The 25,344-nt window shown below is 37.6% G+C and overlaps 1 long non-coding RNA gene across 4 annotated transcripts in view; it reads right to left on the bottom strand.

Moving 5' to 3' along the window:
• LOC111723513 overlaps nt 1-25,344 on the bottom strand; it is a 159,599-nt gene that overhangs the window by 73,231 nt on the left and 61,024 nt on the right. For 2 of the 4 annotated variants that reach the window (XR_002772037.1, XR_002772036.1), the window contains exons 2-4: nt 18,170-18,244; nt 8,631-8,843; nt 6,178-6,228 (exon numbers count right to left, since the gene is read on the bottom strand). This is a non-coding gene — a long non-coding RNA (uncharacterized LOC111723513). Of the gene's footprint in view, nt 1-4,700; nt 6,229-8,630; nt 8,844-18,169; nt 18,245-25,344 lie in introns of those variants that run through there. The other 2 variants (XR_002772034.1, XR_002772035.1) reach the window with 1 other exon arrangement.

Genomic DNA, 25,344 nt, shown 5'->3' with positions numbered 1-25,344 from the left:
GGATCTCACTCTCATCCAAAGAAGTGTTGAACTCCTAAGCTCAAGCAATTCTCCTGCCTCAGCCTCTCACAGGGACGGGATTACAGGCATGAGCCCCCAGTCCTAGCTAGTCTTATATTTATCCATTTTATGCTTTATATTCTTGAGCTTTGTTCTGAAATACAGATATTTACCTGTAAACTGTCCAGTCCTTTAAGTCCCCACTTTTAAGCCTTGATTGTGGAATCAGAGCATCATTTATTCTAGTACTTATTGTTTCCTCAATACTGAGGCAAATCTTTCCTCATTGTGCCAAAGGCTTTCTCATCATTTTTCCTTGAATTGTGAGATTTTTCCAACATGGCTGGTTTTAGTAGGAATGATTTCCAGGCCTGTGAAAATTCTAAGGTCTGTTTGAGTGTCTCAGACTTTTCATCAGTATCAGTTTTTCATATCTACAGGGCACTCAGTACTGGGCTAAAAACTTAAGAGAAACCCAGAACTCTAAATTTCCTTCTGTGAATCTTTCCTAGCCCTTTTTCATGTTAAATCTGCCTGTCTTAGCCTACTTCCTACCTCCTATTCTGCTCAGGAAAACTTCAGGGGTACAACTTGTTTTACTTCCCTTATACTTAATCCTGAAAAATTGATTCAGGCAATGAGCCAAGACAATCGAAGGGCTCATTTCTTCTGTTTCTTGTTTCTCATCGAACATTTTTCTTTGCCTGGTATACAATATGATAGATTTATATATTTTGTCTGAGTTTTTAGGTGTTTTAGGTAAAAGGGTAAGTTAGTTTCTTATTACTTTGTCTTGGCCAGAGCCAAATTTTTTATAGTGATATAACATTAAAATATATTGTGAATGTTTGTAAAAGAAAAGAAAAACATAGAAATATAAAAAACATCTTCGTGGTTTATACAATATTCCATTATACAGAACTGTCATACATTACTAAGCAGTCTTTATTTGGGGATAATTTTTGATATCAAAATAACAATTTGGTAGATGTTTTTTCTAAGTATATAATTGTTAACTTGTACCATTTTTCCTAAGGAGATTTTACTAAGTGTATAATTAATAGGGAACAATTTAAGGCTTTTAATACATATAGGGTGGATGTAAAAATTGTGTACAATTTAAAATAGTTGTAACTTTAAATTGCAATAACTTTATATTGCACATAAACTTTATGCCCACCCTGTATTGCTAAACTATCCAGCTTGGTCAATCTTCAGGTGATTCATGAAGAATGAATAAAGTAATTATATTTGTTTTTTGAAAGAATAATCACATGGGTTAAGAGATGTTCTTTGTTGAGAGGTAGACAGAGTAGACATGAGAATTCCAGTTAGAACATCAAATAGCATGAAATGATTATGAGAATAATAGCAGGAAAATCAAGAATGGAAAAAAGAATTATTTGGGAAATATTTTTGAGTCAGAATTTATAGGATATGAAATTAGTGGGTCCTGATGATCTTTATATATGTTGGTCACGAACTGGAATAGAAAATTACTAAGTTAAGGAAGTTTTGTACATGGGAAAAGCCAAGACCTTAATAAATGAATGATTTATATTGGCGCTAAGTTAGATAAAAGATGACTGTGGAATACTCGAGTAGTGATGGCTAAGTATGAAGTCAGAAGATAATTAAGACACTTGAGTTTGAGATACTGATACTAATGATTTACATCATTTTGGAAAATATATGGTAGTTGTAACTATGAAATTAGCAACATATAAATCCCATTTCCTATGCAAAATGGACAGAGTGAGCAGAAAGAAAGAAAAACATACTGTAAATACTTTTGATTAAATACCCGATGATAAATACTGCATATATTTTGAGTATGATACAATAAAATAATAGTGAGGAAATACAACCAGGGATGGCAGAAAGTTAAAAGGAGAGAATGGTACCACAAAAATCCAAGAAAATAAAAAAGGACTGGAAAAGGAGAATTTGTTCACAATATTAAATATTGTTCTGGAACAATGAGTACTAAGGAAAATTTCAGGAGTACAACTTGAAAATTAGGCAATTCTTTTAGGCAAAAAAAGAATTACTACGTGTTTCATTGGGGGGATATAATTTAGGAGAGTATCTGGTTATAGCAGTACAGGACAAGGATGGCAAGATCAAGGATTTATGAAAATATTGGACAAAAGTCAAAGGAATGGAGTAGAAAGTTACATGCTGATCAGGTATTAGGGTACAGCATATGTATATCCTTCATGTAAGATAAACTGGTAGTATTAGAGTTATACTGGAAGTTAGAATTAGGAGAAAATATTGAGGGTTAGACTTAGGGTGAGGTGTCCAATATAAGATTCAATTTGATTGCAACAAACAGTGCTAACAGTTTCTGTTGATTTTAATTGAGTAGAGGCTTCAGTGTACATAGATGTAACTGGATCATGTTAAAGGCTACAGTCTGGAATATCTAGCACGAGATTCAATTCAGATAGTATTTCCTGACTATTAAATTAAAAAGATTTTTTTAAAAAGTCTGTGATGAAGATAAAGGTGTAAAGTGAAGAGATGGGGAAATGTTTGCTCTAAATAATTCTAAGACTTATTTCCTATAATCCATGTAGGGAAAGCAAGTTTTGTCACAATAGAAACTGTACATCAAAAAAACGAGTAGATGGGTGAGGGTAAACACACATGGCAGTGGTTCTTATTAATTATAGAGGCTTTCAGGAGGGAGCAGCTAGTTATCTTATTTTTATTGTCACACTGATAATGTTCTTAAGCATATAGGTAATTTTCAGACACTATTATAGACGTGTCATTGTAAAATGTGTATTCCATTGCAACTACATATCACACCCCATGTACCTTTGTACCCTAAATGTTTCCTTATGATTAACATTATTCCCAAGATTGCCACAGGAATTAATAATTAGCTGCTTGTAGCCAGAAACACAGATAAGCCACCTGCTTTCCTTCCCAATTCATTTCCTTCTTTTGTTTAATCACACAATAAAACGATTATCTTCCATAATTGTGGAAGTGACATCACAATCACTCCCATAGCAACAGGCATCTCCTTCTAACACTTCAGCACAGAAATAATCAGACAGCAGATATGAATTTTTGAAGAAGAAAGAACATATTTATATATAAATACACTAGCAACCAGCAATTTCTAGGGGAGAGAAATAGAGAGGAATAGGGATAGCTCATAGATAAGACTTCCTTTTTAAATGTTAATTTTTGTCTGACTGTAAACTTCATCTTTTAAAGCCTTTCTCCCATTATTTTCATCATACCTTGAGTGCTTACAGCTGAATAACAGTTCAGTCTGACCTTTCTGAAATCACAAGCCATCCTTTCTCTTTGTCACTGCGATAATGGAATGGATCAGATTCTTCCTGCAGACATTATAATGGAGTTCAACTGTCTATGGCATACACTAATGAAAAATGTTAAACCTTTCTTGTCTCCACCCTGTGCCGCCACAGCACACAGCAGATGCCCTGCCTGGAGATGCCGGTATTGCAGGCTGGCATCGGTGATATTTCTTCTAATGTCAAAGGAGCCTGCTGCATGGAAAGGATGTTGTGGGTGCCATTTGGAAGTTGAGGTGTAAGTGCTTTGAGTGAGAACCACTTTCTGTCTCTGCCTGTCCCCCCTCAACAGCGCCAGGCAGTTAGTCACTGGCAGGTGAGTGCTTCTTTCAGTTGTGTGATTTCAGGGGCACTGGAAACACTTTCCCTGCCCCATCCTTTGACATGTGAATGAAACCCATCCACTCCTTAGAGATGTCCGATGTTCCTTTTACAATCTATTCTTAAATAAAATTACTGAAAGTGAAAAATAAGGCACAAAATGGAAACCTCACAGCAATGGACACGTGCTGGCTTAACTCCTCATTATACCGATGTCATTACAAAGCATGAGTGTTTCTTCTGTTTCTCAAAGGAAAATGCACTGTGCTCTATGTACCATTAAAGAAATTAGGCCACTCAAGTGGATGAGGTTAGGAGAGACAAGAAAATGTTTTTAAAATTCACTTCTGAAGCCACTAATAAAGCTTTTGTTGGTTCACTCTCGCTCATTGTCCAAAGGATTTTACTGAGCATGTAAAGCCTGTCAGTTGATGAATATTGTTAATGAAGAAGACCAAAGAGGTAAACAAATGCCTGTGCATGTGAAGACCACAGCAATGAGACAGTGAAGCCCCACAGATACTATATGTTGTAGGATACTTTACTGAGCCAAGGGATACAGATTTAATGAAAGATAATAAATTACATAACGCAGGATGGTGACAGTGATGATGATGGTTCAGTAAGCATGACTTTCTAGGATCTTTTAGTACTTCACTGGAAACCTTTTATGCAAGAGCTAGTGGCAGTGAGCTGACCCAAACTTCTGGCACCTTAACTGTGCTACCCAGAAATGACAAGTTTTGTAGGTTTGGGTTTCCAAACTTCTCTCATATACTGAATCATATACTGAAATCATCCTAGTGTAAATTTATTTTATTCTTTTTTGTTTGTTTGTTTTTTCACAGAGTCTCACTTTGTTGCCCTGGGTAGAGTGGCATGGCATCGCAGCTCACAGCAACCTTAAACTCTTGGATTTACGCAATTCTCTTGTCTTAGCTTCCCAAGTACCTGGGACTACAGGCACCCACCACCACGCTGCCTATTTGTTTTAAAGATGAGGCCTCACTCTGGCTCAGGCTGGTCTTGAACTCAGCTCAGGCAATCTACCCTAATCCCTCCCAGACGGCTGGGATTATAGGCATGGGCCACTGCACCTGGCCCAATTCATTTCATTCTTACTATTCCTCTACCTCCATACTGCTGCAGTTCCCTAGGTCCTCACATAGTAACAGGTGGTTTTTATTTCAATCACATAACCGGGTATTGGTAACAAGAGTGGCATGTGCTGCCTTTTTCTCCCAAACCAAAACAATCTAAGAGAGACGAACCTGGTAGCAGTGGTCACGGCTCATCAACTACACTGTAGTTTGCTTTCTCCTTCAGACACATAGATCGCATGCCTCCTTGCTGAGTCAAAAGGCCAAGTAGGGTAACAATGTGAATGATTTCATGGAAGGTTCACTACTTGCAAAAGAACATAGATAGCTAAGGTAATTGTTATCTGTTCTACTTGTGTTTGTGAAAATTGGCATAGCTAAATCTTACAAGATTCCAATGTTTTAGGCTGCTTCTTTTCTATGGGCATGTCATTGAATTAATACATAAAAGGCATCATATTATATATATTAGAAATACCTTTTTCAGATTATGCTGCCTAGGATTTTGACCAATCATACAGCATCGTTTATATTTCCTGTTGGCAGAGGGTTTGGCAGTTAAATCCTTAGAGTGATTGACATATAGGTTTTAGTAACACAGATTGTGTTCAATTCTCACCTAAATAGGTTCTGTAGTCTCCTGATGCCTGTTTTTAAATCTTCTTGAAGGAGTTAGTACTATCTATCCCATGGATTTGTCATGAAGGTTAACTTAAGTAATGTATGTGCAATATCTACAGCAATGCTTGGGGAGGCAGAGGGGACAGTAAGCCCTTCCTTTGCAAGTTTATTAGGCAACTTCAGGTTGCAGAGAAAAGCTGAAACTTTTGCATACTAAGCTGAAATAAGCAACCCTAAAGACAATTATTTTAGTTCTCCCTCCTTTAAACCTATTACTCCCCACCCCAGAATATAGTTTAGAGCCTAATACAAAACTGGGACTTAAGAGGGTTCAGTAGTATCTGTGCTCTGGAGTGCATCATCTGTGTTTGAATTATCTGTCTCAAGACTGATGTCAGAGGCTTGTTTTTCTTTTTCTATTCAGTGCTCTTGTCCAACAAACTTTCTAGGACATACGGCAGATGAAACATCATACTCCTAAAGTTGAGAACAACCAAGATGCTTCATAACCAAATACAAATTGACTGTGGTTTTTTTGACAGTGGTTTTTCTGGTACATTACATGAAGATTTGATTGCTGTCTGGCAAGTACGCTGACATGATGTGCGATCCCTGAGGTTTCCATCGTTTTGATCACATTCTTGTCTCACTGAAAAGTGCAGTTGTTGGCAATCATTTTTTCCCTCAGTACTGCCAACTGGCTCTGGCCTGCTGCATTTCGTTCTTTTATTGCTTCCTCCCTCCAAGTTTTCATAACATAGCTTAAAACAGTCCAAGCCCCTTAGTTACATCCTCACCTTGGCCATCAGGAAGATCCTCACTGGAATAATACAGTCTTTTGAAGTTTACTGAAAAAGAAACACAACAGTTAATTGCATTTCTGTGCTAATATCATACATATTGAGTGAGCTCTCTGCCGTATTTCTGGTGAGGACAATAAGTTATGATACTCCCATTCATCTGAGCTACCAGAGACCTTTTGATTCATTTATTGATACATTTATTCATCTAACAAGTCTTTAATGAAAGCTTTGTATGTTCCAAGCATAAGCTGCAGTCCAAAGAAGGCAATTGTGAACAAAGCAAAGTCTTGCTCTCATTTTTTATCAACCACACAAACCAATATAAAACTGCAACAATCACAATCCTCTAAAATTGAAATGAATGATTCCAGAAAAGGTAGGAGTCTTTGACTGTTGTCAGGAAGGGTAGGGACACCTACCTGAAGAAATGACAATTGAGCAGTTATAAAGAGTAATGACTGATAAGAGAAAAGCACATTTCATGTTGGAGGCAAGAGGATGTACCATCATTGAGATGCAAGAGCGGTTTCAGCATGAAGTCTGAGAAACACTAAGAGGAGACAGGAGTGACTAGAACAGGAAGAGAGGGATGGGTCAACCTGTAAGATAAAGCTGAAGAAGAAGATAAAAATCGGATCATACTAGGTCCTGAAGGCCAAGTTAAGAAATATCAAGTAGAGTTTAAGAACAACGGGATTTGAATGATTTTAAGCTAAAGAAGGACATGATACTAATTTTCATTTTGAAAATAATACTGGCGGGTGGCACCTGTGGCTCAAAGGAGTAGGGCGCTGGTCCCATATGCTAGGGCTGGTAGGTTCAAACCCAGCCTCGGCCAAAAAAAGAAAGAAAGAAAGAAAGAAAATAATACTGCCTAAACTATGGAGAAGAAAAAAAATAAAGCTACATCAGTCAACTAGCTAATGTAAAAGTTATAGAAAGAAAAGACTTTACAGTGAATGGAAGTTGTAAAAGTGTGTAGGAAGAGGCAAATGGGGTCAAAGGATTTTTAGACAGTAATGCGGGTAAGATTTGGAATAAAACATGTAGCATTAGTGTCAGGGTATTCCTCATTTCCAGATTACATAAATTGGATAGACAGTGGTGCCAGTTGCAGATGTAAGAAATCATATAAGATGATTTTATCCAGTTTAACTTTAGCAATATTGAGTTTAAAAGTCTTTGAAATATTTAGGAGAAGATGCCAGGTGAGAAGATGGCTGAACACACCTGGGGGTTAGAGATATATCACTTGAAGTCATGCATTTGTGAGTTATCTTCTTATATTTGGTAACTCTAATAGCAGAAAAGCAGAAATGGATTAAATTGCTGATGGAGTTGACTTGAGCGATAAGAGAAATGGAAAGAAGATTGAGCTTTTGGAATGTGAACACCTTTGTGTGCCACAAATGCCGGGCTTCCCTACTGAACTGTGGGTCCAGTGTCCAGGGTGGCTGGATTAGAAGTGGAACTTGAATGACTGAAGAAGAGGTGCATGGGAATTTGGGTGGTAGTAATAGTTTTTTTTCTTATAGTCATTTATATTTTTTATAAATTTGTATGCATAAATTGAAGCTTTCACAATTAGTTCTTGATTTTATATTAAGATGAAGATAAATAAATGATCACAAGTTAATTTTAAAATTTTTCTGTCTGTAAATAGAGTTAGTAAATCTGTCATTCAAAACCTTGCTCAATGTCCTTTGCACAAAAGATTCCTGTGACAAATTTTTCTCATAGCTTTTGTTTGCATTTAATTGAGAAAGCTTCTGACAAGGAAACTCTTCCTGCTCTCCAGTAATCAGGTCATTCTTTCCCTCAAGCTAAATCCCTGATATCCTTTTGAAAATACAAACTTCATTTCTTTGGCTTCAAGCTTCTCTCCTGCTTTGCTCACATGTGTATTGTCCCTGTCAGATGTCCAGACCACCCGGCACACGCTATCCTTACAGCCTTGAAATCAACTTAATTATGTAGGTCATTTTTCTGTGTCCTTTTCTAGTTTTTATCACTTTCTGGCATCCTCTCACACCATCTCCATTGGGCATCCCAACCTCTCATATCTTCCCATTTTCCTAACTCTTTCTCAAAGGTGGGCTCAATTTCAAGACCCTACGTTTGATAGATAGACCCAAGAGCGTGAGGAGAAAACTGTGAGCCATATGTGAACTAAACATGTTAGTTGCCTAATGTTTTGTGGGAAAATATAAAAGTAGAAAAACATTTCTTCCCTTCAATTTTCTTGCAGTTCCTGTTGAGTAGAGGGTATCTTTGAGCTCTATATTCTTCTTTTCCAATTACAAACCAACAGCTATCTTTAAGGAAGGCAGTATGATTGAGACAATTAAGGAGAAGTAGAAAATGAAAGTGCTGTCTAATCCAAGTTCATCCTGTCTTTCCCACCCCACTTCTGAATGCTCCAGTCCACCCTTGTCATTTTTCCTTACCTTTCCTGGAAATCAAGGCTGTCATCATTTCAATATATTCTTATAAATTTTTATGTCAATCATCATCATAATAGCAACAGCTTTTTTTTTTTTTTTTGCATTTATTGGTTCCTTTGAACACCTGCACATATTTGAGCTCATTGCATCACACTGTGGTTCTCTCTTCCCTCTTCAAAGATTTGGAAATGTCTTCATTCAAATCTCCATTGGTATCTAGCATTAGAAAAAGCTGATATTTATAAGAGTCCTCTAAACCACTGTTAATTAATTATATTTGAGTATCACATCTTCTATAATGTTTGAGTAAGAGAGAAATGCATCTCTCTCTGTGGGTTGCATATGATAGAGTTTGATGCTTATCAGTTTGAATACAGTGAAACATTAACCCAACACACATGCATCTCACATGGAGGGATGTCTAACCAGTAGTGATGGGCCACATGTAGGTTATGTGAGGATGATATTGCTTATTACAAAGAAATTTTTGTCAGATAAAACAAAAATTGTGCATGAACCTTGTTTATGCTCATCAGCTTTCATTATTGTCTGCATATTTAATCTGTGGCCCAATACAACCCTACTTCTTCCCATATAGCATAGAAGAAAAAGGTTTGAACACCCACCAAAAGAGGAATCATGGATACAGGTAGCTGCTATACAGACCAAAACAGAGTTTGCCTTGGGAAAGTCTTATCATGGCTCATTGAAGGGTTTCTACATTTCCCTGGACAACTTGTAAAGGTTCTCAATGGAAGTAGAAGTATTATGGGGTTGAGCAAATACAAAGGTACAGAGAATAGAAGGTTGTGAGGTTGTGAGGTTAATTAGGCCTTGGCACGGAAAGCCTGTAATGCCACCTAAGTAGAGTGACTCTTATACTGGGGTGTCTGGAACCGTTAACATCTGTTTATCAATAGCAAACTCTGATCCCTCAAAATTCTGTGGTTTAGATAAAGTATTGTACAATTATTCTGTATATAAGTTGCTATGACAGGGTTATATAGTTTAAAACTTTCCATGGTGCATCTTAAAGAATACAAGTGACGAAAAATACTGATAGAGTCTCTGAACAAAAGAGTTCTATGCCCATTGTGAAAGTCTCCTGTGTCATATCTGTCCTTCTTTAACAGTCACAATGCATGCTTCCAAGTCCCAGTTGTGCAGAAATTTATCTCAATGTTTTAACACTTTTTGACCACAGGATCCTTTTGATCACAGGACACAAATTAATAATACTACAAAAGTAGGAATGGTTATCTATTGACTGGAAGAGTGGTATAGGATAAGTGCTATGATATAGGGAGAATAATCTTTACCAGGCTGGGTTTGCAGGTGGCAAATACTAGAGGTGGCAAGATAAATTAATTTTTAAATACTTTAACATATATTATACCTTAGCCTACTACAGAACATTGTATTTGCCACCAGTGGATACAAAAGTATCTTACATCATATGGCCTTGCAGAACCTTGCCACTCCCTCCATCAAGTCCACATCTCTTCTTCTAACAATTGAGTTGCCTTGTGTCTGCCTCTGCTAAAAGGATGGTGCAGAAGTTGAACCATGTGACTTCCAAGTTTAGGTTATAAAAGGTGATACAGATTCTGCTTGACTCTCTTCCAGGATATGCACTTTTAAAGCCTTGTGCCCTGCTACAGTAAGGCTAGCTATCCTGAATCTGCCATGTTGGAGAAACCACATAGAAATAAGGATGGGGACTTGAGGGGCTCCAGGTATTCCTCTACCAGCCATATGCACAGATGACAACTCTGTGGGGAAGAATGACTCAAAGACAGTACCAGCATCTATGACTGTCTGCAACTGTGTGAGACACCCTGAATAAGAACTGCCTAACTGGTTCTAGTCATTCACCTCCCAAAACTGTGAGACATAATAATAAATGACAGCTTGTGTTTAATGCTAAAACATTTGGTGTGGTATATTGCAAGGCATTCGATGACTAGAGTATCTGATCCATAAAAACTTCCAAAAATGTATAAAATATGATTAGATAAAATTTAAAAATTCAAAAGGAGATGGAGATTATTTAAACAGGAAAGTAAAAGTAGAATAAGTGAAACGAAAATAAATGTGATATTTATAATGCACGATATAACCCCCAGAAATTTGTGAGAGATGTTTCCCAATTTAGTTCTAAACTTTCTAACAACCACAGCCACCTAGGTCTGTTGCATCATCAGTCATTGACCAATGGATTGGGGTGGAGTCTTTTCTTAGAACTGTGCCTTACAAGGCTATGGGTGGAATGGGCTCACTGCACAGTGCAGAGGGATCAAAATCTACAGCAGGCAAAGGATGCTGAGGATCTGAAGTAGAAGTGCAGCCTGGGAATCACATACATTGAGTGTGAACATCAGCATCAAAAACAATGTAAAGGAAGATTCTTAAATGACCTCGATTTAACATGACATAAAAGAAGAAGGCACCAAATGTCAAATATTAAAAGAGTGGTGCTTCCATTAACCTGAAGGTGAAAAACAGGAAGAAAAATCATTGCAAGAACAATTTCATCTGAAGTCTTGTAGGTGGGAAGCATCCAGATGGCAGATTGAAAGAGGAAATGGAATGCAGGAAACTGGACTGACTGGAATAAGTTAGGAGATTTGTATATCATCTCCTAGGAGTTGGGAGTTGAAGCTAGGATAGTCCCTGAGGCTGTTTGGGGGACGTGCTTGGGGAAAAATAAGAAAAATGAAGAACACAAATTCACAAAGGTGATTCGGACCAAGAAATATCAAGGATAAAACAATAGAACCAGTAACAGTAAAGCAAAAATTAAGCAAAACAAACATTATCTCTAAAAGGAGAATGCTAATGTTGATACTGAGGTGATTGGTTTCAAACAAATCACTGTTTATTTATTTTTTTGTTTGTTTGTTTATTTTATTAGATATTGTCATTGTTTTCCTTAAAGAAGTTCTGGTCCATGTACTTAGGGGGTATATAGTCTCAACATCTCAGATATAAATGCCACTTTCAAACTAATTAAAACCAATCTCAAAGCAGGATATCTTCTATATCAACTATTAAAATAATTGTAGTAACTATTTAAAATATTGATCATTTTACCACAAGCTTTCAAATTGAATAGAATCAAATTGAATATGATGAATTAATTGAACTTTTTTATTTGTAGTCTACTTTTGTAGCAGAGGAAGTGGTTCAGTAGAATTTATGTTTTTTAAATATTTTTATTTCTATGAATATGTTAAGTAGACAAGAAAGAAGGAAAACCATCTCTGGCACAAAAATATACCAAAAGATCTTAAGTTGTGTCATTTTCATGTCACATAAAGTTCAAAAAGGAGCTGAGAATCAATGCTGCTAATTTTGTAGCAATAGGAAAAAACTATAACCAACCAGACCCTGAAGAAAACACTAAAATCAAATGAAGATTTCATAAGATCAGTTTTCCTAACATAACAATTAATCAGATCAATTGCGCTCTTAAATAATATTCCAAGCCTTCTACACACTCAGTCACAAACATAAATACAGGTACACAATCAGGTGCATGTATGAGTTTGAATGTGAATGTGTGTGCGACCCATATACACAAGGTAATTCATTTTATTTTCCCATGAAGACCTTTCTACTCATCGTTCCTGAAAAATCCCCTCATATTCCATTATCTTCCATTATACTATTGTCGCTCCTAGTAATATCCTTAAACCTCTATTAAAATTACTCAACCTTACCCTTTATTCAAATTCAAATTCAGGTCTTTTTACTTCCATATGTGCTTCATGAAAAAACTGCATTTGCCTTCTTCACCAGAGTATGCTTTATATAGTACATGCTGAGTGGCAACTGTATGATTGTGAGTTTTTTTAATTACTAGAAGCCGTGAGTCTATGTCAACCCATTCCTTTTTTTTACCCCTAGACCACATGTAATCCAGACCATTATATTATTACCATATGTACCATTATTACTCATGCCATTTGGGCTTTTTCTCTTATATTTATTTTTTCCCATCACATGACATTTAGAAGAACTCTAGAAAGATGCAGCAAACTGAACTAAGCTGAATTGAAGTTTCTCTTCCCACAACCAGTACGAAGGTAAAAAGCTAAAGCCAAAGGAATACAGATAAAACATCTGCTTCTAAACTCAGTTCTCAAATCTCTTCCTGACTCTCCACTGCCTTGCCAAAGTTAAGTGTGGGATACCAGCAGTCATCAGAACAGAAGGGAGTTATGGAGACAATGAGAAGTGCTGATTTAGGGGGTGTCAGGATGTTTTAGAGTTTAGGTGTGCGAATAGGATACTCACTGCTGCAAAGACCCTTGTTAGGCTTTGTCCTGACTGCACAGTTAGAAAGCTAATCTTTCAAATCTGATGGAGTTTACAGTGATCCACTATAATGGCCTGACAGACAACAACAACACAAAACAAATCAAAATAAAAACATGGCATTACAAGTTGGATCCTTAGTTCACCATTGTTCAAAAATGCCAACTTCTTTATAATAAAGGAGGAGGGTAGGGAAGAAAAGAAGAGAAAGGACGATAAAAAGGGGAAAAGAAAGAATGAGACGGCAGCCAAGCCACAGGAGAACTTTGGCTTAACCAGACTGTAAAATATTGATCTCTCTAAACCCTCCAGCTGGCTCAAAAGTTGGGGAAAAAAGAGATTAGGGTTTCAGGGATGTGGAAGGGCCACACCTTCCACTGCTCATCAGAGCCAAGCGAGGGCATTCCCACCATACAGCCCTGGACTGAGTTATTCAAGTGGTTCTGTAACCAAGATGCGGCTGCGCCACTCTGCTCCCTTAATGTGTAGCGCAAACCCATTTACTTGTTTGATTTTGCTTCTTTTTGGTAAATAATTTACATAGTTTTGCATTAGCTCAATTTGCAAAAATTGAGCAAACAGTGCAATTTTCTGTAATTATGCCAGTGCAAGACAGAAGTAAAGTCTGGCTGAGAGAGGCTTTATCTGAACTAAAAAGACATTTGGTGGAAATGGAGCATGAGAAGAAAATGAAGATCTGCTTAAATTGGCTCTGGCCAAAGTGAGAAAGAACAGAGCACAATTCAGTTAGCACTGAACTGAACTAAAAGTCTTTGTTTTCCCTCTTGTTCTTTAAAAGGTTTCAGGTGGGCACACGTATGCCACACAGATGGTATTACGCCTCACCTCCCAGAGAGGAAATAGATTCCATTGTGATGTCCACCAGTGTGATTTCCTCACTCAAATACAAATACTCCTTTGACTAAACTTCATTATTCTTCTTTTTGACCCTCTATTTTGCATATCTTCCATTGACCTACTATCCCAAAATATCTCACAGAAGATAAATCATGAAATCAAAGATTGAAGTTAATATTGTTAAGAGCCAACCCGGTGCATGCCTCTGCCTGATGGATTCAGGAGAGCTCCAGAAAGGGGAACTTGTTTACAACTGTGCATGGAACAGCAAGGTGTTCATTTCAGTAGCTCTGTCAGTCTCTGAAATGAAACTTGGGATCCCTGTACCAGTCCTGTCTCACTGGAACGTGGCCTAAAAAGGAGTAGCTTGCTTCTGTAGATTATGGAATGCAGAGGAGACTTCCCATTCTTCTAGTAATATGAACTATTAAGACAATGGGCTGGTTAAATTTAATGCTAAGTTAGTTTCTTTCCCCTTTTCACTGACTTATTCTGACTTACATGGTCTGATCTGGCTAGGTCCTGTTGATGTCTATGACTTTGGGAAAGTCACTTGTTATCTCAATGCCCCTCCCCTTTCCTTCTCTTTAAGTGAAATGCTACATTACATTGTCTTGGATCCCTGGCAACTAAAGAATCGTATTAGAATCTCACTATGAACATTGAAATTAAAACATAAATACTATTTTCCATGAATATCTAAAGGGAAAGTAGAAATAATCACTTTTTATGTGACTCTTTTTTTTTTTTTTTTTTATGTGACTCTTAAAGGACTAAGTCACCTGTGAGCTCTAGAATACAAAGAATGGTCTTTGTCTCTGTCAACCAGACAAAGGGTTAATTGAAACACTTGTAAATGGGTACATTCCACCAAACTGCAATCCACAGCTGTATATTTTTGTAGAATCATGTGCTTATTACTGTATGTATGTTGTGTGCTTATTAATTTACACATGATTACTGCAATATACATCCATTGCTATTGTCTCTCTTCACTAATCACTTCTTTTGCAGGTAACAAGCACCCACTTGGTCTAGATGGTACCATCTCATCCCAAATCCACATGATCCTACTGGGATGATCAAATCTTATGCCCCATTCTTTCAACACACGGGCTAATTTTGGTTTGTTAATCACACACAACATTCTTCTGACCTTTCCAATTAATGTGGTCTGGGCATTGACCCCCTTCCCCCTGGCTAAACTAATCAGAATCTTCTCTTCAGTGTGAAAGGTGCCTTCTGGGAGAGGAAAAGTCCTTTGTCCATTTGGATAACAGCATATAAAAAATAGTTCTCAAATTACCAGCAGCTGTATTTTTAGTCATGCTAGGAAATCTTCCAGAGAATAAAATCAACATACCAAGGGATCAGAGAAGGGAGATGGACAGACTGAGAGCAAGAGAGGGAGAGGAAGGCAATGATCTGACCCGCATCGTTCTGTGCACACAGTCTGATTTACTGCCCTTGGAATGCCATGATACATGAACCATCACAATGTCCTTTCAGGGAGATTAGATTGCTGTTCAAAAGTACTTTTTTCCCCTTCTGCCACCTCCACGAGAGAGGTTTACTTCCCCTCTCCTTTGATGGTGAGTTAATCCCTGTGACTTGCTTTGCCAATGGGATGTTAACAAATGTGATGTAAACAATGGCTTGAAGGGTATTTGCTCCATTGGGTTTGTCCTCTGGTGCTTCTTTTATCACCATGAAAAGTGCCACTTATCCTTTCAACCTAGACTTTATAATTTATATATATGTACCAGACATAAGCCCAACCCACAGTAAGAAGCCAAGCTCAGCTATATCTGTAGCTTAAAGCTGAGCTGTTCAGTTGAGATCAGCAGACCCATATATTCTTAAATGAAAATAAATTATTGTTGTTTTAAGCCACAGAGTTTTGGATGTGGTTTGATACAGACCAATAGCTGATATATGCCTTTTAAAAATATATCCCTGTTTGAGTCAAGAATCGGTTGTTTGCTTCTGAAAGAATTTTAACTAATATAGGAGCTTCCACTTCTTTGAAATAAACCTATGAAATGATAGTTAGTCTGAGCTTTTATTAATAGGAAAATCCTAGGCTCTGTTTCACTTTGAAATTTTACTTGCAATATATAGAAGGAATGTAAAAAGAGCTGAAGAATAAAACCTGAGATCACAGAAGTTGAGAAAATAAGCAAGAATGGGAGTAGTGACATCAAATGGTGGAGAGTAGTCCCAATCAATAATTCCAGTTACTGCCTCTGAATTTCTTTTTTTTTTTTTTTTTTTTTTTGAGACAGAGCCTCAAGCTATCCCCCTGGGTAGAGTGCCATGGCATCACGCTCACAGCAACCTCCAACTCCTGGGCTCAAGCGAGTATCCTGCCTCAGCCTCCCAAGTAGCTGGGACTACAGGCGCCTGCCACAGCGTCTGGCCATTTTTTGGTTGCAGCCATCGTTGTTTGGGGGGCCTGGGCTGGGGATTCGAACCCGCCACCCTAGGTGTATGTGGCTGGCGCCTTAGCCGCTTGAGCCACAGGCACCAAGCCTGCCTCTGAATTTCTAAAACTTACATGATAAATGTGAATAAGGTTAGAAATAGTTCAATTAATTTCCAATCATCCTACCTGTCCTCCACTGATGACACTAGTACTCTCACACACACATACACAAACACACACACACACACACACACACACACACATTGTGGAACAATGTTGTTCAGGGCATCTTCCCAAGGGTCATAATAGCTAATTACTGCATCACCAAGTAGACTGCCTATTGGCCCACAGAATTCAATTGTTAATTAAGATCAGTGAAGTAACCAGCTTGGCAGCAGAATTGTTTTAACAAGAAAAAGCGACAACCTTATTGATTTTTTGGTGGTCATCTTCTGTGTAGTCAATATAATGTTCAGACAAAGAGGCAATTTTTACCTCAGAATTGTCTGGATCTGGAGTAACCATATTGAAACCTAATATAAAGACTTCTCAGCATCTTCAAATACTCCTTGGATTTGAGATTGACCAAATGGAACTTTAAGCTTGGTTTCTTCTGTACAGGCAAAATATACAGGGAGAAAACTGTAAATGGATGTTTAATAGTAAAAAAAGATCATTCATGGAAGTCATTCCTGCTATTTGACCAATTTGTTTGCTGCTGTTACTCTGCATTTGGGAACATGGCAGGACTGCAATTGTCTGCATGCCTGAATTTAGGTGAGGCCAGGTGTCTTATATTGGCTAGTCAATAGCAGTCTGAAGATGACATGAAGTACATTGCCCTACTGACCACAGGTAGGACATAGTGTGGGAACTCAAAAAAGTGTGCTTTTTGAAACTACTGAAGTGGTGGAGTTGTTTGCTACTGTAGTATCACTGAGTCTTGATTGACATAAGGGCTCTTAATGTTTTAGCAGAAACAGCATTAATATGAGCTAGAAACCCTTGGGCATATTTTGCACTGAACTTCATCTCCCTTTCAGCTGTTGGTTCCTTTATTACACTTGAGATATTGAGAAGTTAAATAACTCGAACGCTTTTATATATAATCACGGTAAATTTCTTCACTTTAGTTCTTCCCTTGCAAAATGAACATTACTCTTGAATTATACTATGTGTGTGTATGAATGAAGGTGACAAAAGATGTGATTTTAGTAATTTTAGTTATTCCTGCTGTTGTTTTTATTATTATTACTGTGTTTCTCCTTTGCTTTCTCCTAGGCTAGCCAAGAAAGGACACTACAAAAGCAAACTTTCACACTTGAAAAAAAAGCTGATGCCCTGTCCTGGGTGTGTTGTCAAGAAAAAAATAAGCTGTGTCTTTCCAATAACTGTGAAATTCTTTTGCCTCTGGAGAGGGCTGCTTCCTGTATCTTGGCCAAGTCATGGTTTTCTTTCCTTATAAATGCAGCCAATGTGATCTCCACAGAGATAAATGAGGAATAAGGTAGAGGCTATTTATAGTCTGGCTAGGAAAAACAATTTCACTTAACAAGGATGTCCCTTAAAATAATTAATGTAGATCAAGTGGACAGGTGAATAGAAGAGGCTGTTGGAAAGTGATTAAACAGAGAGCCTAATCCACAAAGAAATATACCACTCAGATACTGGGGGATCATTTCTCTCAATGACTGGGGCAAATATTCATTAAATGCTCACCCAAAGTATTTAAAGACCATGCTATGCCTTTCCAGATATCATCAAATGTGGAATATAGTTATATTGAACAAAACAAGTGCATTTTCTGTTTAGAATATACATTTAATGTCTTTTCCACATTTTGGGTATTCCTTTAGTTTTTGTTCAGAAGACAGATAAGTGAATGAAACCTGTAGCCTTTATGTGGCAACCATTTCCTGAGTACTTTCTGTAAGTTTACCTTGATAATGATGTTGACCATGGTAATAAGCATTCATACTCATACTCCATAGGTGTTGTCCTTGAAGAGCATATGCTAAAAGGAAAATAACATGTCAGAGAAACTCAACTTCAAGACTAAGTATCTCTATAAATCTCTATAGGATTTCAGAAGTAAAAGAGAACAGTCTGTACAGGTGAGGACAAATGAAAATACATGAAAAAACTAGGTCTTAAAAAATTAGTAGAATTGGCTGGCAGAGGGAAAATGTAGATCTCTCAGACCTTTTGAGCAGTCACATAAATAAGGTAATTTCATCGTGAGGCCATGGAGAGGGTCCACCCCAGAAAGGAGAGTGAGAGATTTTCATTCTGATTCAAAAGTGGGTATTCAAACTTGGGTACAAATCAAAATGGCCAAAGCCAAATAGTGTGAAGGGTTTGGAGAATTAAGTTTAGCTTCTCAAAAGTGCAGTGAGCTTGGGTCATCTCTCACCACTCTGGTTTAATAGAATGCTAATTAGGTCACAACATCATAACCACCTGATCCGCAGGTAGTTAAAATAAAATGAGACCATTCAAACATTTTTCCCATTTGCTCTTACTCATAGCTACACATCCTTGTTGTGAAATGGAAACACTACCTCAGAGCTGTGTCTTTTTTAGCACTTGCAATTTCTATGCCTGATGATCTTCTATTTTCAAAAAGAAAAATAATTACAAAAAATTGTGCATAAAGTTCTGTCTATCAGTTTCAAGAAACATGATACCAGCATACTCTTTATTTCATGTTGGTAAGACATCCTGATAATCAGAACATCCTTGGGCGGTGCCTATGGCTCAAAGGACTAAGGCACTGGCCCCAGAGGTAATGGGTTCAAACCCAGCCCCAGTCAAAAACTAGAGAAAAAAAAAAAAAAAGAACATCCTTTACTTTATTTTATTTTATATTTTTTTCCAGTTTTTTTTGGCCAAGGCCAGGTTTGAACTTGCCTCCCTGGTATATGGGGCTGGCACCCTACTCCTTGAGCCACAGGAGCTGCCCAGAAGATTCTTTATTAATAAAGAAAACATGACTATGAAAAACATACACACCTTTTAAGGATTCTGACCCAAATAGCATTTTATGTATGTATGTATGTATGTATGTATTTATTTATTTTTGAGACAGAGTCTCACTGTCACCCTGGATAGAGTGTCATGGCATGTTAGCTTACAGCAACCTCAAATTCTTGGACTTGAGCAATCCTCTTGCCTCAGCCTCACAGGCATGTACCACAATGCTCAGCTGTTTTTTGTTTTGTTTTTTTCTATTTTTAGTAGAGATGAGGCGTCTCACTCTAGCTCAAACTGGACTCAAACTCTGGAGCTCAAGCATTATACCTGCTTCGGCCGCTCAGAGTGCTAGGATTACAGGTGTGAGCCAGAGTGCCTGGCCACCAAATAGCATGTTAAAGGCTATTACAACTTTAGGGTTTTGTGATTTTCTAATTTGTGAGTGGCACTGTCAAATAACTATCAATGCACACAAGTATATAGTTCCTCATAGACTTTCCATGTCTTCAGATGGAGAGAAATTCCAACACTTTGTGTGACATACCTGAAGGAGGGGGTCATTGGACGCCTGCTTATCTAATTGCAAAGAAAGAAGGAAACAACTGACCGTGTGTCTTGAAAATGGAGGGCATGGAAACCATTATCTTTCTGACTGATCATCAGAAATATAATGGGAATCTGGATAGGAATCTCTTTTGGGTATGGCTCCCAGATTTCTTCATGGAGTAGAAATTATTATCATATAATCTCTACTAATTCCAAATTTTAAAGTCTCTAATTCTAACACCATTTCTTCAATTAAAGGGATAATTGGCTCACCAAAAGACAGAAAAGAAATAAAAATTTTGTATCAGTATCAGAAGGCAGGTTTTCTGACTTTTAGTAGAAACCACCTCTTCCAAATAAAATATAAACATGTACAGGGAATCAAAGCAATTCTGAGTCTATTCTTCTCCCCCTCTCTTTCCTACCCACTTTGCTTCATTCTTTAATAAGAAGCTAGCAGGGAGGACTTTCTTAGTGCCAAAGGCAGATTTCTGCAGTAAGAAACTGTCTTCTTAATATGAGAAGAGTTGCATGAGTCAACCAAACCCAGCCTTAACAAGTGGAAACTCACTCAGAAGCCAAGGAAATTGAATCTCAAGCCTAAACTACTTAACATGTAACTGCAATGAGGCATCATACACCCACATTTCAAGGTTTGGTGAAGATTGTATCGGATGGATAGTATATTTGGAACAAAAGAGAAAGTGATTAAGTAGCTGCAGCAGGGGTCTGTGTTGAACTAAATGAAAGGACCGCAAACCAAGCAGATGTGAACAGTTAGGCTTATTATAGTAGAAATTGTTTTAAACATGCTATTTCCTCTTAAACTAAAGTAGTTCCTTATTAATGAGAAAGTAAGAGTTTTAAAATAGGAAATGTGTATTGCTAAACAAGTTGCCTTGGGACAAGAGGTGCTTTGAGGGGAGCAATGAAGTACAGATCAGGGTGAAAGCTATCAGAGTAGAAAATTTCTAATTATAAAAATTTGATGATTATTGTGGGGCTGGGGTATAGAAGGGAGTGGAAAAGGGGCTAAGGAATATCTTTGTCAAAAAACAAACAAACAAACAAAAAAGAATCATTTCAAGTGATTTTCCAGGTCTTCACATATGTTTCCAAGCCAAATGCTTTGTGCTGTGCCACCTTTGGCATGTTACAAGTGGTATTCACTGGTGGCAAATTTGTATCCCCTTTTTAAAATCAAGAAACAGCAAAATAATATTTTAAAAATTCTGTAAACTGACATTGGTAAGTTTTTTCAATAACTGATTTAAATTAGAATTTTCTTGCTAAACCAAAAAAGAATAAAAATCATGAAAATAAGGGTTTCCAATTTCACAATTTCCAGCCCACACTTTGCCTCACCACCCTGGTTTCCTTTTGAGAATTTGTCTCAGACAGATGGTAGTGAGCTAACAAGTCTAGACTGTGGGAGTATAGATCTGCATTTGCATCTATATGATTATATAGAATAATTTTTCACCGAAATGGCATGCATCACTGGGATGAGCTCCAGGACTTTACAACGATGTCTCTCTCCTCAATTGGGTATGGCATGTGTAAAATCCACTCCGGCCACTACAAAAACTCTGCCACAGCTGGAACAGAGAGCAACAGCTGCTTGCCAGCACACAGCAACATGGCACAACAGTTTAGAATCATAAATGAAGAAGACAGCCTTCAATAGACACTGCAGGGGGGATTTAAAGCAAGAAGAAGCAATTAGCTGAACTGGAATAGAGCCAGGAAAGCAAGACAAGACTCTCCCCAACTTCAGGAGAGAGAGTGCAACGTGTGACCCCCAAGCACATGTCCAGTCTAGGCCCATAGGCCAAGGTACTAGGACAGGAATGTACTAGACATAAGGTGAGCCCATTTGGACTGGGGAGGTGAAACAGCTCCCTGGCCTCAACCCAGACTACCTTTATTTTCCCCTAATAAGTATCTAATCCAAGTATTCACCCTGCCCCAGCCCTGTTTGGCTTATGAGATCTGACAAGATCACAGCTTGAGGGAGGAGGTCTGTAACACTCTCCGACAGTGGTTGACTTGGCATTTAATAGAAATGGGCAGAAATGTAAAGACCTTGTACGTTTGAACACACAAGATTGGCCAGCTTTCATCGCAAAAGCTTCCGAGCCTCTCTGTGGCAGCTGGAGTGAAGACCTATCAGCTGATCTGGAAAATACGTCCTTTCTTTCTAATGCGAGCCACCACATTGCGTTCCTTTAATTACACCGTGTCATGTCATGTTCCCCTGTGAAACGTGGAGACCTGGGATAACTGTGATGAATTGCATCCCGAACAGAAGCTTGCTTTGAAAGGCATTTGATGTGGAAGTAGGTAGTTCAGGTGCATCACATGTCTCTGAAGTCATGAATGATTTCCTGTTGCATACCACAAATAACAGTGATAAGATTATGTGCCGGCTGAAAGAGGATTTTTGCCAACTTTTATTTTATTTTTATTGGTGGAGCATAATAATTTGATACTGAAAATAATAAAAATTATAATTATTAAGTAAATAAAAGCAGCTACTTTCAAAAGGATTAATTTTCCATAATCGGATTAGGTGATGAAGCTAACTTCAGAGGGGGGATCATTCAAATAGCAATTTGTTTCCTGAATTTGAAATTAAAGAGATCATAGGAGAAAGTAACAATTATCTAATCAGCCATTAGGTAGGATTATTTTCCATAAGATATTTTTAAGTTCTAATAAAGGCTAAAAAACCCATTTATATCTGACCTGCATAATATGGCTGTCACTAACCACATGAGGCTTTTTTAAAGTAAATCTATCCAAGAATACATGGCCATCCAATTTTTTCAAAGGGCACTCACCAGAAATACATAATAGAGAATGAATAGTCTCTTCAACAAATAGTTTTGGTAAACCTGGATATACACATGCAAAAAAGTGAAATTGGGTCCTTATCTTACAATATATGTGAAAGACAATTGAACATGGCTTAAAGACTTAGAAATAAAAGATAAAACTGTAAAAATTCCTAGAAGAAAACATAGAATAAGGAAGAAATTGGTCTTGTGGATGCTTTCATGGACTTCGCTATACAGATGCAAACAAAATGATAGGAAAGTGTAGGCAGCCCACAGGAAGGCCAAAAATATCTGCAAAGCATGCATGTGATATAGAACTAATTTCCAAAATGTATAGGAATTTGTACAACTTAACAGAAGAAAACCAAAATAATACTAAACTATGAATAACCTAGTTAAAAAATGGGCACAGAATCTGGAACAAACATTTCTCTAAATGGCATAGAAATGGCCCAGAAGTCTATGAAAAGATGTCCAATGTCTCTACACATCTGGAATATGCAAATTAAAACCACAATGAGATGTCATCTCCCGTGTGTTAGGATAGTTATCTTCAATATAAAAACAAACAAGCTGGGTGTAGTGATTCACAACTATAAGTCTAGCACTCTGGGAGAGAGAGGGAGGTGGATTGTTTGAACTTGGGAGTTCAAGACCAGCCTGAGTCAGAGCAATATCCCTATCTCTAAAAACAGTCAGGCATTGTGGTGGGTGCCTGTAGTCCCAGCTACTTGAGAGGCGAAGGCAAGAGAATCACTTAAGCCCAAGAGTTTGAGGTTGCTGTGAGCTGGGATGCCATGGCACTCTACCCAGGGCCACAGAGTGGTGGCCTCCAGGGTCTGGGAGGAAGCAGAAATGAGGAGTTGCTATTCAGTGGGCATAAAGCTTCAGTTATACATAATGAATAGGTTCTACTGATCTGTTGTGCAGCACTGTGTCTACAGGTAATGCTGTAGAGGACGTTCATACAAGAAAACAAGCAAACAAAAAAACATGGCAACAGCATTGGTGAGGAAATTGGTCCCCTTGAACACTGTTGATGTGAATGCAAAATGGTGTAACTTCTATGGAAAGTCATACACAGGTTCCTCAAAAAAATGAAGATAAAGGATAATACCATTCTGAGGCATTTAATCAAATAATTTAAAATTAAGATCTTAAATAGGTATCTATCAGAATAAGCATGCTTATTGTAGCACTACTTATAAGAGCCAGGATGGAAAAAGAACCTAAATGTCTACTGATAGATGAATGTATAAAGAAAATGTGCCGTACACATACTATGAAATATTATTCATCCTTTTTTTTTAAGAGACAGAGTCTCACTTTATCACCCTTGGTAGAGTGCTGTGGCATCACTGCTCACAGCAAACTCCAAGTCCTGGACTTAGCCAATTCTCTTGCCTCAGCCTCCTGAGTAGCTGAGACTACAGGTGCCTGCCACAATGCCTGGCTATTTTTTGTTGCAGTTTGACCAGGGCCGGATTTGAACGCACCACCCTTGGTATATGGGGTCAGCTCCCTACCCACTGAGACATAGGTGCCACCCTGAAATATTATTCATCTTTAAAAAAAGGAAATTTTGTAATATGTGATAATATGGATGACCCTTGAGGACCTTATAGTTAGTGAAATAAGCCAGTCAACAAAAACACAAATACTATATGATTCCACGGACACAGCTATCTCAAGTGGTCAAACTCATAGAAGCAGAGTTAGGATGGTGGCCTCCAGGGTGTGGGAGGAAGCAGAAATGAGGAGTTGCTATTCAGTGGGCATAAAACTTCAGTTATACACAATGAATAGGTTCTACCGATCTGATGTACAGCACTGAGTCTATAGGTAATGCTGTAGAGGACGCTTATACATTTGTTAAGAACATAGAGCTCATGTTACACGCTCTTGCCACAATAATATGAAATAAAATAAAATAGTAAATCAAATAATAAGACTGAATGTTCCGTTTCTCAACTATACTAGAGACATTTCAAATCCTACAGAACCACATTCAGCAACTGGTTGCCCTGTTAGGAAGCACAGTTATATGTGAAACATCTCCATCATAGCAGAGGATCCTGAAAATAGTAATGGATAGAAAAAGTGTTTCAATGAAGTTCTGATTTGCATACATACATTGACATTTAGCATAAATATCTGGGTGATTAAATGTTTTTTGACACTTTTTTGTTCAGATCTTTTCATGCCATAGGCAAAGCTTCTCTCATCTTGCTGTTGTGAAATCGCACATGCATTTTCTCTGAGCCTGCTATTATTTGGCAATAATGTGATTTCCTCACTAAAATGTCAAGAATCCAGGTTCCCTTGGATTTCAAATGAGTGCTATTAATAGGTAAAACAATCCTTGGGATTTTCTTCCCTATATTCTTAGCAGAATAGAAACCTGCTCATGGTAAGTCCCAATGGGCGGGGTCAGCATAGTTTTTACTTTGGAAATACCTACTCAGGTCATTTACAACTCCAACTCTCTTAACCATCAAATTACACTCTGCAAAAGTATAAAGACATTAGGTCATTTTTATTACCCAGAGAAACAGGAAAATATTTATGGTTTTTGAAAATTATTTGTAAAATATGCCTCCATTCATTAAAAATAAACTTTGTAAATTATGTCTTAGCAAAGACAAAGAAACACAAAACCAAACATTTTTTCCAAGTATTGACATTTGCTCCTAATAAAAGTGTTTCAAAGTGATTAGAAAATGTTAGTTTCCCCTTTCACAAATAGAAAAAAGGG

Source organism: Otolemur garnettii, unplaced genomic scaffold, assembly GCF_000181295.1.
Source record: "Otolemur garnettii isolate 467f Iridium unplaced genomic scaffold, OtoGar3 scaffold00012, whole genome shotgun sequence".
NCBI classification, from domain to species: domain Eukaryota; kingdom Metazoa; phylum Chordata; class Mammalia; order Primates; family Galagidae; genus Otolemur; species Otolemur garnettii.
Note: the sequence above shows the minus strand (reverse complement) of the source record. Positions and strands in the feature narration are given on the sequence as shown.